Below are 19,300 nucleotides of genomic sequence, written 5' to 3'. Positions count from 1 at the left end.
TTACCATTATGCACTTCGGTAATCTTTCACATTCATTGAGAAATAGCAGCCAGCCAAAATAAACTGATAGTTATTCCTCCTGGAACTATTTAGCTTGAAAGATATCTGAAGAATTTGAGATTCAAGATTTTGGTTGATGTAGTGCAAATGTAATGATTGTCCATTCGAGCAAAGAACACAAGAAATGTACCTCACATATTTGCAGGTTACATCAACAACACGGAATGGGTCTGTACATTCAAAAGTATGGCAAGTAAGAGTGTATCTATGAATAATTCTGCATTCCATACTGAAAATATAATAAAATCATGTATATGCTATAAGCTAATACTCAGAAGACCCCCTGTATCACTAATAAGTGATGCACGGTGTAATGTGGCGATTGCTTGAGGTTTCATAATATTTCATATGTATCCCATACATTTATCTAAGGTTTCAAACTAAGTGCCCTTGGCAGGACACTTTGGAAACATTAGGTAACGTTGAAAACTGGATTATTTTAATGTTCTTATTTTTGTAAATACTGACGAATTTGGAAATGTTTAATGCAGCCTTGGAGCTGAATGTGTCCCACTAACAGGTCTCGACACATATGACTATTATCACAGTTGTGAGGCTGAAGGCTTCATTAACTAGATAAGACATGTCTAAGCCTGAAGACAAAAGTCTTTCACAAGACCCAATAGTACAGAACAATGCACAAAGCTGTCAGTGAATACTCTCCTAGAGCTGAGGCCACAGTACAAAGCTGCCAGTGCATTCTTTCATGGATCTACCACGAAATTAACAAATAAATCATAAAAATACTGATCATAATAACAATACACTAGAGACAAGACCACTTGCTTCTTGTACATTACAAAAATCACTGACTACCAAGCCATTATTCTCTTGTTGCAGCTTTCAGCAATTGGTCACCAATACTTCCTCAAGCCTGATCACCAGAAAGAAAAAGAGTACTTTTTGTCACATATCAGTCCCTCCATCAGGATATCTGTAATCTGTGATAGGCTGTCATCTGTCAACACTGACAAGTTGCTTCCCTGGCTCGACCCTCATGTGATGTGCTGATAAGCCTTTATGTTGGTGTCAAGACCTACACTGTCTGATATGCACTGTCAGTGCAGCAGGTATGTAAGACGGCCATACCGTCATGTTATGATCAGCATGACAGATTAAAAATAGGCGGAATTGTGTCTGTTTTGAATTATTCTGCATCAGCAGATTGAATTTTTGCTGTAACTTCCCCTCAGTGCCTCTTCATCATTACCAATAAACTCATCTCACTGTACAAAGGCAGTAAGATTGGAATGATTGGGTGTAAATAAAGTACCCCAAATGTTATGTACTGAATGAGTAATTGGCTAAATGTCCCTCTGATTCCCACAAACACAACATCTATCATAACATGTATGGAAACATATTACCTTCAACCAAACAAATTCACTATCAACAAAAGCTCATCAGCGTAACACACTGTCAGTCAATCATGTCATCATTATCACCACAAACATACATCAGCTACCTTCCCTGACTCATGACCAAGCTGAGGAGCAGCGGCAGTAATGAAGACACCCAGGCTCGCACACTTGAGCATATCAGCAACATCACCATCAACATTACCGTTGGTTGGATAGAGGAAAACTTTCAGCCCAGAATGCATTATGTTCCTCCTGCTCGGTCCCAAGTCTGACTGACAGGTACAGTTGCTGAGATAGCTTATCTCCTCAGGGGAAGATAGCTGCCTACTCCACAAGCAGCAAAATACCAACTCAGGACCTTTGTAAATTTGCCAGATAAACTGCTCTGCAAGTGAAGGGGCTGGGGAGACGGATACACTTGGAACATGTTGGCTGCAACCGCTGTGAACCACAGGGCAGCCCACACACTCGCTGGAGCAGCAATGATTCCTGTTTTCAACATTGCCATAGTTTTTTCTAGATATGATGCTAAGGTGGAGTATTCCCGATCAAGCCTTTAGTCTGTTGCTGACATGATATGATATAATTAACACTGGCAAGCTAGTCAGTTTGTCTCATGGACATATACACAAATATCCTCCTCTCACCATCTTGTCAGTGTCTTGAGACTGACATAAACCTGCACTTGGACAGGAACTTATCAAACATTCAACATTATTTTGTACAGCATTACATATTTTCAAAGCAACAATTTTCTTGAATTCAGTGTGATTTTCATATTGCATTTGTTGCTATAAAACTAAGGATTAAAGTTTTTCTCAGTGAATTACAAGCCATCTTCGCACAGATAAAACAGGTAATACTTATGACAAAATAAAATGGGAAAATATTTTATTCAATTGATTTTAGAATTTTTACAAACATTGGCTGTAGACATGGGGATGAACATTTAACTTGATGAACATCTAGATGAAACAATGATGCAGTACTTTACTTACTGACAAGTTAGTTCTATGGTAGTTTGTTTCCAAGACCCTAGAGAATAAATTAGACTTCTACTCCTACTCAAGTCAAGAATGATCTGGCAAATCTAGATTGCCTCAGCTCCAGAAACTAAGGATTGTTGTGGGCTATGTTTGGATTTGTTTTGTATTTATTTCTATTTTTGAATACGAAACTTTTTCTGTGACTAAATGTCAGTCCAGTTATTTTTCCTTAAGTGTTTTTAGAATGGCTCAAGAATATCACATGTGTAGGACCAACATAAGTTTGAAAAAGAAATTGTTTATGATAGTATTTCCGTTTCTATTTTTGAACAGATATGACAAAACATGTGACTGAGAAACACAACACTTATTAACTGAAATACACATGACACATCAGCAGTCATATTCCATAAATAATTATCTACCTTTACAAGGTTAATGCCAGAAGCAAAGATTTCCCTTTGAAGATGAAACTACATTCATATTTCATAAACAAGAAATATACATCGTAAATGCCAGGGAATAATGTGAATTATCTGCCCGAAACCGATTCAACTGAGGACACAAGGAATACCAGTGGTGAAAAGTATATGTATGTATCACTAAAATCAGGATGACACCAGGCGTTCACAGCAAGGGTAAGGTCTTCCTGCCTTTCTAGAAGCACCTGTAACGGTTTCTCTAATGGTTTCTGTTTTTGTATTTAGTTTGGTAGTTGGGGTCTGAGGGTGTATAATCTGAGGGAATACACAGAATATAATGCATCTGGTCCAGAGACAAAAGCTGTTTCATTATTTCTTATCAGAGTGAGTCAACATGGCCACAGCAAGCCTTGCTTGTGAGGTGAGGTGAAATTGGGTTTTACGTCGTGCTTGAGAATATTTCGCTCATATGACGACGTGCATGCGTGTGTATGTGTATGTACGGCTGCTTGTACTAGCCCAGACTTAAGCTGGTTATATAGTGCTAGCTAGCCCGCTGAGATACCATGCCGCAGTGAAGCATGAATACCCCACTCAGACACATTATACTGACTCTGAGCTGACCAGTCCTTGTTGTACCCATTAATGCCGAGCGCCAGGCAGGGACCAACAAGTACCATATTTTAACGTCTTTTGGTATGATGCGATCGGGGATCGAACCCGCGACCTTCCGCTCTCCCGGGCGGACGCTCTAACCACTACACCACGGAGGCGGTCGCCTTGCTTGTAATGGTTATTATCATGTTGTATGTACAGTACAGTTCCACTGCTACAGTCAAATCCATTACCATCATCTTGTTCCAGCCAATCCAAGAGGCCTCAAAACAAATTGAAAAATAAATCATTAAGTCATTTTGGATAAATTTGACATTACCTAATTTGAAGTGAACTAGCTTAATCAAGCGAATAATTACTTAATGAAACTATGCACAAAATGTTTAAGTGCAGCATTAAGTAATCTGAAGAAAGATCTTATCAGTAACACTCCCCCTCAGCAACATATGTCAGCACCAAATATTGGCAAGAGTTATGGAAACACAGCCATATTATATTCAGTAAATATAACCAAGTGTCTGCAAGTGCAATCTCAGGATTATTTGTTTTGCTTTGGCTTGTGGAGACCTGACACACAAGAATGTTTTTCCATGTATTTTCCCCCTCGCCTAATCTCTTTCAGATATGCAATATTTCACTCTCTCAACCCCCAATACACGTGGAGGGCTTTTTGTTTGATTGTTATTTCTGGAAATCTAGACCAGCAAAGATCAGTGGGAAAGTGATAAAAAGAAGTTATCAAAGATGGCTTAGGCTTTATTAAACTGAGAGGAGACATTGGGAGGCATCTGGATTATAATCAATTCTCCGGGCACCAGAACTGCCGACAACCTGGGTATTAAACTCTGTGATCTTCTGACAACCGAATTGTAATAGAGCAAAAATCTGCTGCAAGTAGAACAAACAAAGAGATGTGCTTATACAAGATTATAAGATAATCAGAAAGTCAGGAGATTGGGGAGTCTTAGTGGTTTCAGGAGAATAGCATTACACTGCAGTGACCTTGAACTTACAGACAGGACTAATGGCACAGGGTTAAAAACTTCCTTCATGAATTTTAAAGAGACAAGATTGTCATCATTTTTATGGACGAGCCAAACTTGAAAGAAGCAGGCTTGGGGAAATATTTCAGATAATAGACGACTTATATTCGCCTTTCATGTCATGTGCAATCCGGAATGACAATTCTTCCTGTTTTGATTGCAGCTGTGATTAAAATTGTGCAGCCTTACGTCAAGGAAGTTACTGGAGATGTATCAGAATGTATCAGAAGTAATTTAACTACTGACTATCTAAAATTACTGAAAGATGACTGCTTTTTAAGCAAGAAAGAACAAATCTAGGTGGGAATGACTGCTGATGGATTAAGAGCATCTGTAACATATATCAATAGATTCTGGACTACATACAGCCAGGATTTTTTAACTTCTGAGACATCAATAGAAGAACAAAAGAATCCATAATTTGATGGATTTGTTTGGAAAAAAATTCAGACTGGTTTTGTACTGCTTGTTAGGTTTAGCAGCGGTGGTGAATCATCCACTGGCATCATATCTGAATATGGTATCAAATCATTTCAGTCCTAATAATTGAGTCTGGACCACACAATCCAGTGATTGATATTGAGGGCAAAGATGCATGCTATCTGGGCACAATGACAAGCAATTAACAAAGTCACCATCCTTGACCTATCAATCATTTAGTTAACTCTTATGAGTGAGTGAGTGAGTGAGTGAGTGAGTGAGTGAGTGAGTGAGTGAGTGAGTGAGTGAGTGAGTGAGTGAGTGAGTGAGTGAGTGAGTGAGTGAGTGAGTGAGTGAGTGAGTGAGTATGGTTCTACACCGCTTTGGGCATTATTCCAGCAATATCACAGCGGGAGACACCAGAAATGCGCTTCACACATTGTACCCATGTTGGAAATCGAACCCAGGCCTTCAGTGTGGTAGCTTTAACCATTAGGCTACCCCTCTATGACAACTCTTATATTCAGCATAAGGTTGCATGGGACCTATTGTAACCTGGTATCCCCACTGGAGCTATATAACACACAGACAGTAATACATCCTTCATCCAACTGAACAAAAACATCAGTCTTCTGAAGAGCATCCAATTAGTGATCCTTTGTCCAGGTTCAGTGGAAATATCCATTTCTCATATGCCCTGTATACATTTCCCTATTCAAGCAATGGGAAACAACATGCAAGCCAATATGTAACCAAATATCCTCAACTCATACCATGAATCATGACCATCACAGGTGTAGCCAATAATCTGCATGGCAAACTTTCAGAAGGCAAATATTTCCCACCACACCATGATTAACATTGTGTTCATTCTCAGGTGAGCAGGTAAGCTGATCCCGTTGTGCTAGATACCCGTGGATCTAGTCTGGCATCTCGTCAGTCCTGTATCACTGCTACATACCATGATTAAAGTTGATCACTGTATCCGTCATCCCCCTACCACTCTGACAACTTCAAACAGTAACCTTAGCTGCCATCCATCTGCATAATTAACAAACAGTTTGGAAGTCCTAATTCAGGACAGTTTGCATCTAGGAAAGGCTGTCAGCATGGACTATTCACTTTGATGAGGAAAGGGATAGGTCTGGGATATTCCAAGTATCTTAATGATGATGCCAATGACTTCTCTCCATCTCTCTAATTGTGCACTGCTACAGCAGTGAGTGTGCAGATTGGCAGGTGCTGTATCCAGATATACCCAGCTTCCATCCATGTGGGTTTCATTGCTGCTTCAGTCATGCTCTCTTAACTTAAATCCCATACAATAATTATCTAACAATCTTTGGAATCTTGGATCCATTAGCATGGTTGCTATCAGCCATAGTTTGCATAGGTTTGCGTACACAGAATAGATGTTACAATTTGGTTGCAGGAAATCATTACTCAAGTATGGGTCAGACAGGTTTTAAATTATAGGAGACAAGCAAAAATACTCGGATTTTGATTTAATAATGATACAGTCTTTAATCAAATCATTTCAGCTTTGTAGAAAATCAAATAAGCACAAATTAGCAGGTACTTTGTTTTTAAGTTTGAAATATAACATGACGGCTACCATTTGCAAAATGAACCATATTGCATAATCAGGACACGAAGACCGGAGAAACTATTATGGTGTAATCTACTGTGTGCTAACTCTACATGAATTTAATATTTGAAATGTTGGGATTCTAATAAATTCTATTAATAAAATCCTGACATTTCAATTGTGGTAATAAGGAAGAGAAACTAACTGTGTTCCGTCAGTGGAGCTATTATCTCATTTCCTTAGTTTCTATTTCAACCTCACTGAGAGGCACTAATCTCTTCATAGCGCTATCTGGTGCCTTATCATCAGCGTTTATGTACAGATCACTCCTGTTATTTCTTAGTCATGTTAGCATACATTAACAAAGCAGCCTCTCAGGTGTAAACAGCCTAACTAAGAATAACAAAGATCAAATCCAGGACCTAGATTTTCGAAGCTCTCCTAGTATTAAGATGGTTGTATACATTAACATTAACTTACAACTATTTTAGCTCCAAGAGAGCTTCGAAAATCTAGGCCCTGCTACACAAGTAAGACATGGCAAGCACTTGCTGGCTGATCAATGAACAGGTACTTGTGGGGATGTGTTACTTGTGGGTATAAGTGACACTGACACACGACAGGATCTACATAGTAGTCCAAGCTGCCTCCATCATCTGTCAGGAGGCAGTGCACCTGATGAAGGTATCTCTGACTCCTCGGTCGGCTGGCCACCTCTGCTGCTGCTCCCAACTCCCTCCTTCACAATCAATGTGAATTATGACTGGAATCCAACGAGTGGAATGCCACCAGGGCAGGGAACATGTTTAATTAGTCCCCCATCTCCTGTCACTGGAGAAAGGGGATCTGCTTACAAGTGATAAAATCATCTAGGTTAATACAGCCTCCACAATGAGGGAGTGAGTGAAGGCAGGAATCTGGCAGTATCACTCACTGTCACTGATACCTCTTGTCACCATTACCACAGCTAATTGGGAGCACATTGCTCTCTCCACACAGAGACATGGAGACACTGCAGAGGAAGATATTGAGATAATCCCCGGATCAGTGTTCCACTCAACACAGATCTGGCCAAGGGTGAGGGACCAGAGAGTAGATAGCAGACAGAGCTGGAGGGTGGCCTGTGGAGTATCTACATGTCATGGAAATGACAGGTGGTAATGTTTATAAATCTGCTGATTGTCTATTATGCTGGTGTTCAGTTTCTTGCAATAATCTATGTTTATGATAAGGAGGTTATCGGTGGGGCAGCCCTGTGTAAAGCAAACCCTTCCTGTCACAGCAGGAACATTCATTACATCACCCTTATTAATTATGTATTCCTGTACAACATACTGCACTAGTCCCACCCACACATCTACCACACTGAATGAGAAAATTGTCCTATTATCATCCTACGTGACAGCATTTTAAAATTGCCATCAATCATCTGAATATCAGTTGTGACTATCAGCATGTGAAGGCTTGCAATATTTAAATTCCACATTCCACCAGCTGATATATGGTCACAAGCAATAGGTTAAACTGTGGAACAATCACAAAAATGGCTGGCAATACTTTTCTGTCTATGCTAGCAAATCCAATCTGCATTTGTCATTCTAATACAAACACCACAACAATAACAATGTCAAAACCAATTCATGAAACAACAACAATAGACGACACCAGATCCTAATGCCTGAAGTAAATGTTAAAAGGTGAAGCAGCACTCCATCATCTTTCCAAACCAATTCTCCCCTTCTCATGACAGACAAAACCTTCCCTTCCCTTGCCAGACTTGAAAAACAAACCCCATCCCTCTCCTTTTCTGGGTAGACCAAACCTTCCCTTCTCCTTCCCTTGCCAGACTTAAAAACCTACCCCACCATTCTCTTAGCAGACAGAACCATCTCCATCAAACCAATTCTACCGCAGTGTCTAAACTATTTCTCTCCCCTGACCCCTCACCTTGAAAGACCATTCCCACCCCTCTCCTAACCAGGCACCCTCTCAGGTGGCCCCCATAAGTGAAAGTGTTCAGAGACTCTGTTTACATACTTGTGTTTGGAATGTGATTATCTCCCCTGGTTTCAGATTTCCTCCAACCATTGTTAGAAGTGCCCTGTGTCAAGCAGACATTACTAGGCTGCCCTTGCCCGATTGTTCTTTTCATGTGAAAACAGCAACCTTTCTACTTAATTGTTGATGTTTTGATTTTTGAACAATGCTACAAACGGCTTCAGTTTCAGTTCAAGTTGTGCCATCAGGGTGGGAGACATTAGGACGGAATTTTGCTTGAGGAGGGAAGTATGCCCTGACAATGATCATGATGTTTGGCTCAATTAACACTATCAACTGTTACTGTCAGAAAAATCTCTCAGAAAGAAGAGTTGAGTAGCAGCAAAAACTACACACAACAATGCTGTATAAATATTTCTAGCATCTGCAGAAAAACGGGGATCCTTTAGGAAAAATTGAGCACTACACTTGTGCTATGAAATAAACCATTTGTTTATTTCTCAGATGACAGGAACATACTCGCTGAAGAATAACCTGTAATAAAACCCGAGAATGATATAGAATTGGTAGCAAAACCCAACAAAGCAATAGAGGATCTCCATCACTTCCCAAGGTTTTCATCTTTCAGTCCATGAGAGTATGTTTTGTGTGCCAAAGGCTCCGAGGTTTTCTGGAATCCATCTCCCCTCACCGGCAGAGCCAGGCTTTGTCACGTTGTGTTTCATAAAGCTGCCAGGCAATTCCCTGCCGGCACCGCTTGCCCTAATGCACAGCTTATTACAGCAAATGAGCAACAGACCCAGCCAATTCCAAGAATATGTCTTCTCAAAGTAACCATGTACTCCATGGGTAAAACGCACATGGAATCCTGGACAGTTGTACAAAGCTCATTAGTTAGTGCATTAACCAATCAACTTAGAGAATCATTACCCATGTTTTATTGGAGAGCAAGTGAGGAACCTATTTGCATAAATTGTTGCCTAATGAATATTCAAGGAAGTGAAGGTGTAAGATAAACAGCTGGGGTTGTCCGTCAAGCCAACAAGGGCGGAGAATGCTTGTGGGCTAGAAACACTTACGAAAACTGATTCGATCAAGGCAATTTTCTTTGAGAATTGTCTCTACATCTGCATCTGTCAATAATCAAGTTGGAGGTGGAGCCACTACTCGGAGTTCGACCAGTGAGAAGAGTTGACACACAAGGGCCAAGAATGTAATTCCATCTGCAAGAAGTCTCCACAGCTGGCATGAGTTGAGGTGTGTGAATCAGGCGAGAAATGAAGAGAGTGTTGACTGTATACTAACACAAGCCATGTTGTGATTGTAAGGGGACACCAACTGAGAGAGGGGAGAGGGGGAAGCCACAAGTGGTCTCCACTAGCCCAGTGGAACTGCATCTCCCAGCAACATGGAGTGGAGTTGGAGTGATGCTTTAGAAGCTGGCTCAGAGAACTCTTTTAACACACATTATTGTGGTCCTTGAATGCTTCACCTCATTTCATGCACATCTGTGTTTACTTGGGGAAGATGATCTGGAGAAGGTTGTATTAAATATAACCGAGCTATATATGATGAAGACAGAAAACAGTCATCATTGTATCAATATAAAATTAAAGTAATTTTTTAATCACAAATAAAAAAATAAAAAAATTGGGAGGCATTCTTTTAACACTAACAATGCATCAATAATCTCAGTTTGTACACACATAAATGATTTTAATTAAAATATATTCCTCATTTGATACATTATTTGGTATTAATATCTGATATATTATATATTAACATCAAGGAAAGTAATCTTACTTCCTCCTCTATACTGAAGGACCTCCAATTGAAATATACAGACATATTCCACTCATCTCTTCAAGATAATCCAAACACATTAATTTCAAGGAACAAACTTAGAACATATAGAAAATTTAAATCTGAAATCAACTTTGAACCGTACCTGCAACACTGCAAAATAAAAAAACACCGTATCCACTTCACAAAACTAAGACTGAGTGATCACAGACTAAAAATTGAACTGGGTAGGAGAACAAGACCACCTACACCTTTGGAGGACCGTCTGTGTGATAAATGCTCTGTCCTTGAGGATGAACAACACCATTTCATGTGTTGCACTAAACATTCAGATGCAAGAAAGTCCTTATTTAACTCCCTTTCCTCTAAAATTAATAACTTTCTCAGACGTTTGCACCATTACTACCACTGAAAAATTTAACCTCCTTTTTAGAAATAATGATCCAAATACTATAGAAATTATTTGCTACCACATGTACAACTTTAAACAAATATAGAAGATCTGATTGTGCTAGGCCATTATTATAATTATACACATTTGTATTATTATATGTTTTGTTGCTCATCATATATATGTGATTCATTGTATATCTTGTTTATGTAGTTTATAGAATATTGTCACTGTTTCTGTATGGAACGTTTGCACAATAAATATTTGATTTGATATGTGTGACATGTATTTTGTGTTCATGTTTATATGCATCTGTGCTTGTATGTGTGTTAGCATACTACTCAGCTCAAAAGAAGTTACATTATTTCATGCCATGACAGATGAACTATACTAAAACAAAACAATTGGTGTCATTCCATACCAGGTCAACTGTTGTAATATGCAAGATCGGCATCATAGCATGACAAACAAACTATAGTAATACAAAAGAAGCAGAATCACAGCATGACATAGGAACTGCAGTAATAAGCAGAATTGACATGAAGTACAGTAATATGCAAGAATCAAGTGTTCTCAGGGCTCCAGATAATTTTTCAACATCAGGAGTATGTACTCCTTATTTTTCAATATAATAGTACTGGAAAACCTTAAGAGTACATTTAGAGTACTGATTGGAATTTAATGGCGTATCAGTAATCTTGTGTTTTGTTTCATATACACACCACAACATTGCTACTCTTGTGTAAACAGGTCAATGAACAATGATACAAGTGTTTGCCACTAATATGGCAATGTCCCCGCCGCTAAAGAATGGAATATCTATATTTAATACTTGTTATTTTTAGGTCACATACAAGATGCCTGAAATGACTGGTGTCTGCATAATCACCCAATGTAGGCTGTCAACATAATTGAAAACATTGGGTGCAATGTTTTATGAGATATCGCGTTTAAATAAGTTTGAAAAGCAGTCAAAGTGTCATGGTGACCTTGAAGATAAGGTCAAGGTCACCCAAATAAACAGGTGTCTGAATAATCCCCCAATGTAGGCTGTCACCAAACTTGAAGACATTGGGTTGAACAGTTCATGAGATATCCTGTTAACAAAAGTTTGAAAAGTGGTCAGTGTCGCCGTGACCTTGAAGATAAGGTCAAGGTCACCCAAATAAAGGTGTCTGCGTAATCCCCCATTGTAGGCTGTCACCAAATTAGAAGACATTGGGTACAACAGTCCACGAGATATCGCGTTAACAAGAGTTTGAAAAGTGGTCAAAGTGTCATGGTGACCTTGAAAATAAGGTCAAGGTCACCCAAATACACTGGTGTCTGCGTAATCCCCCAATGTAAGCTGTCTAGAAATTTGAAGACATTGGGTACAACGCGTTAACAAGAATCGGGACGTACGGTACAGACGCACGGACGGACGGACAGACGCTGCTGAAGACATAGTCCCCCGTTCCGGCGGGGACAACAATACTTTTGCAGATAAATACGTCTGTAAATGATTCTAAAACCATACACCATTCCTGTGGTGCGTATCTGCTACGTTTTCTAAATTACTTCCTACTGTATCGTGCATATTTTTCATCCGTACATACGCCAATACGGCCTTTATCTGGAGCCCTGTGTTCTGTTATATATAATATATAATATAGTAACATATGCTAGATTTGGGATTACAATTTGGGATTACTTCCCAAATAAAACATATGTTACATTTGATCACTTTCTAAATGGTATTGTGTAATCATATACTATAGTACACAACAGTTTAACCACAGAAAGATCTATGGCTGTGCATCCTGTAGCACTTCACATTTTAATGCAATACTGTAAATCTTTTCTCTGTTCTACTTCCTGAGTTATTTTTGTCCAAGCTTTCTTATGAATACTTTCATCTTTAATGTATAAAGCATGAGAGCTTTTGCTCATTTAAAAAAAGTATAAGGTCCTTTTTGAAGTAAAGAAAAATGCAATAATGGATGACTGTAGAAGATGTATAACACTCTGAAACAGTTGGCATGGGCCTCTAAGCAAGTTTTACATGAATTCTTTACTTAAAATTCCACCAATTATACCATTTCAGAAATCCTGAAAACAGCAACTATCCTAAAGGACCCTTGAGGATTGTTGGAGGACTTTCCTTTCTGTAGTCAAGATTGCTTAATCCGGGCAATGTGTGTCAAATTATAGCACAACATGCACATATTATGTTAACATATATTGGCCAGTAGAAACAGCTGGGTCTGGTTAACAGTTTGAACACTAGGGGGCAGCATGTTCCTGATTACACCCTCTACTTAATTACCAAGTTTATGTTGTCTGCCTGACAGGAAGTTAACCTGAGCAATCTGGGAACAAGGGAGAGAACCCTGCAGGGGAGAATTAGACACTGGTGAAATTGATGATAACTTGGTTAAATTGATAATTAGTCTTATGCATACAAATGACCCTGCAAGTAATGCTTAATTTCCCAACAATCTGTGATAAAGATAACAGCTAACAACCTCTTACGCCTTCCTAGTATTACATACAGTCTCAGGGCTTTAGAACCCTGGGAAATATAAATATCACTATTGAGACTTGTTTATTCACTAAAAACACAAATATTTACAAGATAAGAATGATGCATGTAAACATCAGCCACACATTAATTACACACAAATCCCCAAACAGGCTTTGAGGCAAATGTACCCAAACTGGGGGGCAGCCTTTCAAATTACTGCTCCGGAAGAAGAGGGAATTATCAAGTAAAGTGTTTCCAATTACAGATTATAAGATAAGGTTAAGGTGGATGGGTATTTACTGGAAGTGGTAACGATGCATGTAATGTAGGTGGCAGACTCGGCATCACATCCTCAGCTCCACACAGGGGTATCGCTGCCCCATCACGCCTTTGGACAACCCAGCAGGCTCGGCCCTCAAACTCAGGGGGAAACATTCTTTTCATCTGTAACATGTCACTCCACACGGAATATCACTTATTAATTATACCTACTCCCAAATGTAGCTAGTTTGTATCCTTCCTGATTAAGGCATACTGTCGATTAAAATTCTTGATTCTTACTTTGGGTCTATCTGACGGAAATGTTAACATATTGATGTTACAGAATATTGTGTGGAAATTGTTCTACCAATAATTAGGCAGGGTATTTGTAACTTATCAGCTAATTTGTTTGTTTGTTGTTTAACACTGCACGGAGTAGTATCCAGTGATCTGTAAATAATCATGTCTGGACCACACAATCCACTGATTGACAACATAAGCATTGCTGTTTACATGAGGGCTACAACACCATGTCTCAACCAAGTCCGAAAGCCTGATGATGACATAAAGTTACAGTCCCCTTAATGGCAAGCATGAATTTATCCCTTAGTTTCTGTTGGTATTTAAACATAATCTGCCCATCATTCCAGCAATTCTTTATTGTACCATGACAGAAACAGGATCAAGAAATCAATAACAACACACTCCTTATTTCAAGTATTCATTATACAGTACTTCTATGTTCAAGTTCCACTTAATAATTTCTCAGATATTTTCTGGCTTTTTATGTAATTACAGTAATCCTGGCCAAGAACTGATCCCATTTGTGCGGACAGACTACGTGCCCGTGGTACTATTGTATCAAGGGTGTGATATTTGGTCTTCCGTCTGCCCTGGTGGCCACCGTGAGTGCAGACTGATGCCAGACTGTTACTATCGCCAAGTCTGCACAAGCGAGGCATGTACCTAGTCTACCTGATTGGACCTCACAATGCTGCATGTTCAGGGAGGAAAAATCCCACAATTGATGGCAAACTTCCTGTCATTAAAGACGTCCATTTCTGTGATTATCACCAAGATTACTTTTTTGGCCTCGTCTGGGAGAAGTAATCATTTCTATGAGAAGCGTGTTCCTTGATTACCGCCAGATCAGACAATGAAGATCAAAAGGCCCCTGCACACAGTTGGGCAAAAATACTAGGAATCTTTATCTCGTAAATGTCTCCCAGGAGACCTGGCTGACAGATATGTTTGAAAATTACAATTTATTGAGTGCTGGGCTGGCACTGGTAGATATAGCACTATCTGGCCAGGATCTTATGACACCAGGGGGAGCTTTCTGCAGTGAAGGCGGGTAACTCTATCCAAGCTATATAACAACAAGGCAGATGAAGCCTTTCTCTCCTGTAGCTATATAAACACTACAGAGGTATCCGGCTCCCATCTCTCATCACAGATAAGTCCAAGCCTGTCTGTCTTCAAGACTTGATGAATGGCTGCACTAGAGTTCCTCGCTCCCCACTGCCTTTAGATCTGGCCAAGGTGTAGCACCACGGGCTGGGATTGGAAACACATTCATTCCGTGTTCCGGAATCCCCTCAGCCTCTATTTTGTGGCAACACATCTATCCAAGGTGTTTAATCTGTGTAAAGGTCAGCACTCACATTCCAAGGTTACTCAGTCCTACTGGTGGCATTCTTTATTTATTACCATGTTACACAGTCCAGGAATACAATTCCAACCACTACCTACATCCACTAGACACCTACCGCCACAGCAGGTAGAGCCTTCACTGATGAACCTAGGCCTGCTTCAACTCTGGTGTGTTTCTCATTAACGGATCATTACCAGACGGCACATAATCAGCGCTGATATGAAACCAAATTAACTACGGTATATTTTTGATAACACTAATAGGGTGTGTTTATTTGATAATGGTGCTATTAAAACAAACATGATCCTGGGGGAATTAGATTGATGTGTTTAAAGAGCTACAGCCAACAAGTCAATTATGTTATCACTTACACATGATGCACTGGCCACAAAAAATACCACATTCACATTAAGATAAAGAAATTATGGAAAAAATATCCCACCAACAGCACACACGAAACACAATGAATACAGACTGGCTTCATAAACTGATTCTTGAACACTGACAATCCTGGCAACACAGGACTGTTTCAATACTGACTGCATCTCTCCATTATCACATTATTGTTCGTTTGGATCAGTGCAAACAATAGAAAAACACTTGAGGCAGACAATGGCATGTATTTACAAGCAAGCCATTAGCCCCACACTGCAGCTATTTCCAGATCTCCACGGTTTGGATCCGCCCAGATTCAGTAATGGTGGCCACTTCAACAGTGGTAAACACTTGAGGTCTGCAGGAATATGTAAACCCTCCCATAAACCAATCAGCAACTTGCAATTACACCGGTGATTACGGGCACGTTATCACACTTGTTATTTACTGCTCATCCATGGGTAGAAATTACAATATTACATATTTTCACCTTTTGGGAGGAAGTATGAATTTTTAAAGGTATGACTGATAACTTCTGATCTCAGACAGTTTTCAACACTTTGTAAGTGTCACATACTCTTTAACTATTAAACATGTACTGCACACAAAAAAACCTACAAAAATGTAACATAATATAGCTGACATAGTATCATCTGAGGATGAAGTGGATGATGAGAATCAACAGTACATGTAAGCAGTGTGAAAAAATGTCAATGATAAGGACGTTGTATCTACATGAGAAGCTTCAGAATTCATTGCATCATATGCAAAAGATGAATGACTCACATCGGTAGTATTTCAGCAAAATCAACACTACATATGCCAAATTGAGACAGATCCAGTTTGTCTATTCACTGCATGTTAGTCATTAACATCAAATACATATTCTACGCATGCACTAATAGTAGTCGACCACAAGAGTGATAAGAGTCATATTGGATATCCAACAAGCTACGAGAATGAATGTTGTGCAGACAAAACTCCTGAGGCATTGTCTGTGCACAAGGGAAACAGAAACACAGCTTTAAGTAGTATACACTTCTCTTTACACTTTTTACTTTCAATAAAAAAGAAATATTGAAAAAATTGTAAAAAGTAATAACAAAATATTCAGAAATACTGCTTCAGTTAATTAACAAAACTGTCATTCAATCATCATTGATAATCTTTTTAACTATCACCCATCAACAAAACATTGACACATTCAAAACTTAGCCAACCAAGAACAGTGTTCCATTATGAATAAATGAAAAGTGCCCTATTTTTACAAGCCATATATGGACATGTGTCCTCCATGCATGGGTAGCCATCAGTATGTCGTTCTTCACGGTTGGTAGTGCCATACATACACATCAGTACATACAAGCTGTTGTGCAAGAAACATTTCAATATTCTTTCCGCCATGATTTTACATTATACATACATTTTTAAATAATCAACACAATGAAGAGATTTCAGTTTTTTCTCTACTGTTTAGTCACTAGACGGGATTTGGGTGACACAGATAGGGAGTGTGAGTGAGTGAGTGAGTGAGTGAGTTTAGTTTTATGCCACTCAGCAATATTCCAGCTATATGGCGGCGGTCAGTAAATAGTCGAGCCTGGACCAGACAATCTATGGACTGCAGCGAATCCACTCTGAGGTGAATATCATACATATTACAAATACTAGCTACAAATATGAATATTGGTTAAAGAAAACACAAAAAAGTCAGCAGTTAATGCATTATTCAATATATTCAGTGAAATAATAACAAAATACATTATTTGACATATTCATTAAGACAATGACCAGTGACCACATTACTGTCCAAATAAAGCATATAAGAGTGTTGACTATGATCCTGACTGGCAAGAATAATTTCCATTCCATTTGATCTCGTTTTGATAACAAAACACTCAAATTCAAGTAAAACACTACATTTAAAAAAATCATAAATTCATTATTCTTGTGATTGCAAATGATGAATGGAATTCATGAAGGGATACGGTTTGATTTACTGATTACGCCAGTGAATTGTAACAGCCCTAGTCATAGGCAACTTGTGATGAAGGCCTCTACTTAGTTGATCCTGAGGTAATCTTTAGTGCTTGGACTGAAGCTGCTGGTGTTAACAATCACATTATCACACAAACCAATTGACCAAAGCAGGTGTCTCTTTCACTAAATTGTATCCAGAAAATTAGTAATTTTCTAATGCATCACCAGTGTCCAATGATCAAGTTTTCATCCCACTTACAAACCATACACAAATCCTATACACAGTATAAACAAATTGTACAAGTTACACCTGCTTTCAGCAATATTTCATTACTGGACATGAAAACTTCAGGTAATACAGTGTGTACTCTTTCACTACTTTGTTAAGATAAAGGGGCATAGGTACGGTGTTGATATATTTGGTCCTACCTATAAAACAAACAACCAGCTTGTCAACATCTGACTAATTGATCAGACACAAGACATGTCACATCAACACAGTCTTGTGTTCAGGGATGTTGGAGATTCACCATATTGTTGCATGAATCTCCCAGGCAGAGGCTCTCAACATGGCGCTTATAGTTGTGAGTGGGAAGTGATGGTGGAATTCCAAGAAGCTTGACTGGATCTCTTGGTGGCCTCCATTAAAGCTGTAGATCTACTTAGCAGCAATTGACAAGCTAGTATCTGTCTCATCCTGCTGCTTGCTGCTGCGGATCAGTCATCACTCCAGCATGTGCAATATTCCACTAGCCCTGGTCAAGCCAGGGTACGTTTCAAAACCATTTCTCATGTCCATCTCAAACATATAAACAAGTTTCCTGCATCAATGCGGTATCACTCACTCTATCAAAGAAATTCTGGTATAAAAACACACCTTTACATCATATCAGAATAATAAGAATATAAGAATGCTGCTGAATCAAAGGAATGTTTGTTTGAAGAAACTTCCAAACATTTTGAGATGACCCCTTTTCAGGGCAGATAATGAGTAAGAAAGCTGGAAAATTCATCACCATGTTTTTAACAAGTCTCTCATTTTTTCCCACATTTTATTACAGGAACAGAGAAATTTTCCATTTCATTAAAACTTTCAGCCTGCCCTTTCTCTCCTAGCAGGGGGAGGTTAAAATATCCTTCAATGTCTCTACAGTGGAATGGAAATCGCTTTCCATGGAAAAAGCATCAGGCTGAAATTGAACCCCTCATAAATAACACGTTTCTAAATAACAGATATTTTGGTGCGAATCTTTATCTTAATCAGATATTTGATCTTGTTCCTCTTAAAAAAGAAGACAGTTGTTTTTACAGTTGTAATAGAATGATAAAATCTTGAAGTGTAAAGTGACCATGGCGGTATGATTTCCCTGGAGATGAAGCTTTCTCTTTGAAAGGAAAAATTATGTTGCATATATATATATCACGTGGGAGAAGGAGAAGATGAGAAATCCGATCCCAATTTAAACAGCATGATCGTTGAGATAACACCAAATAAAATAACTGTTTGCCCAGTGACATTACCTCTTTTTCCCCTGACAAATATTCCCATAAGGATTACATAACATGAATGTTAGCTGTGGGGGCAAGATGACGAGAGAGATCATGGCGTACAACTTGTGCATTGTGATGCCTTTGTGTGAAGCGAGAAATTTGTAGAGTGAGGGCATACATGCACATTACATGTATGTATGTATGTATGTATGTATGTATGTATGTATGTATGTATGTATGTATGTATGTATGTATGTATGGATGGATGGATGGATGGATGGATGGATGGATGGATGGATGGATGGATGGATGGATGGATGGATGGATGGATGTATGTATGTATGTA

The 19,300-nt window shown here is 39.0% G+C and overlaps 1 protein-coding gene across 1 annotated transcript in view; it reads right to left on the bottom strand.

Annotated features, from left to right (window-relative positions):
- Positions 1–19,300, bottom strand: part of LOC124290981 (protein SMG5-like) — a 75,884-nt gene that overhangs the window by 9,915 nt on the left and 46,669 nt on the right.

Source organism: Haliotis rubra, unplaced genomic scaffold (genome assembly GCF_003918875.1).
Source record: "Haliotis rubra isolate DU_JTF1 unplaced genomic scaffold, ASM391887v1 Scf48, whole genome shotgun sequence".
Lineage (NCBI taxonomy): Eukaryota > Metazoa > Mollusca > Gastropoda > Lepetellida > Haliotidae > Haliotis > Haliotis rubra.
This window is presented reverse-complemented; position numbering and strand designations above follow the sequence as displayed.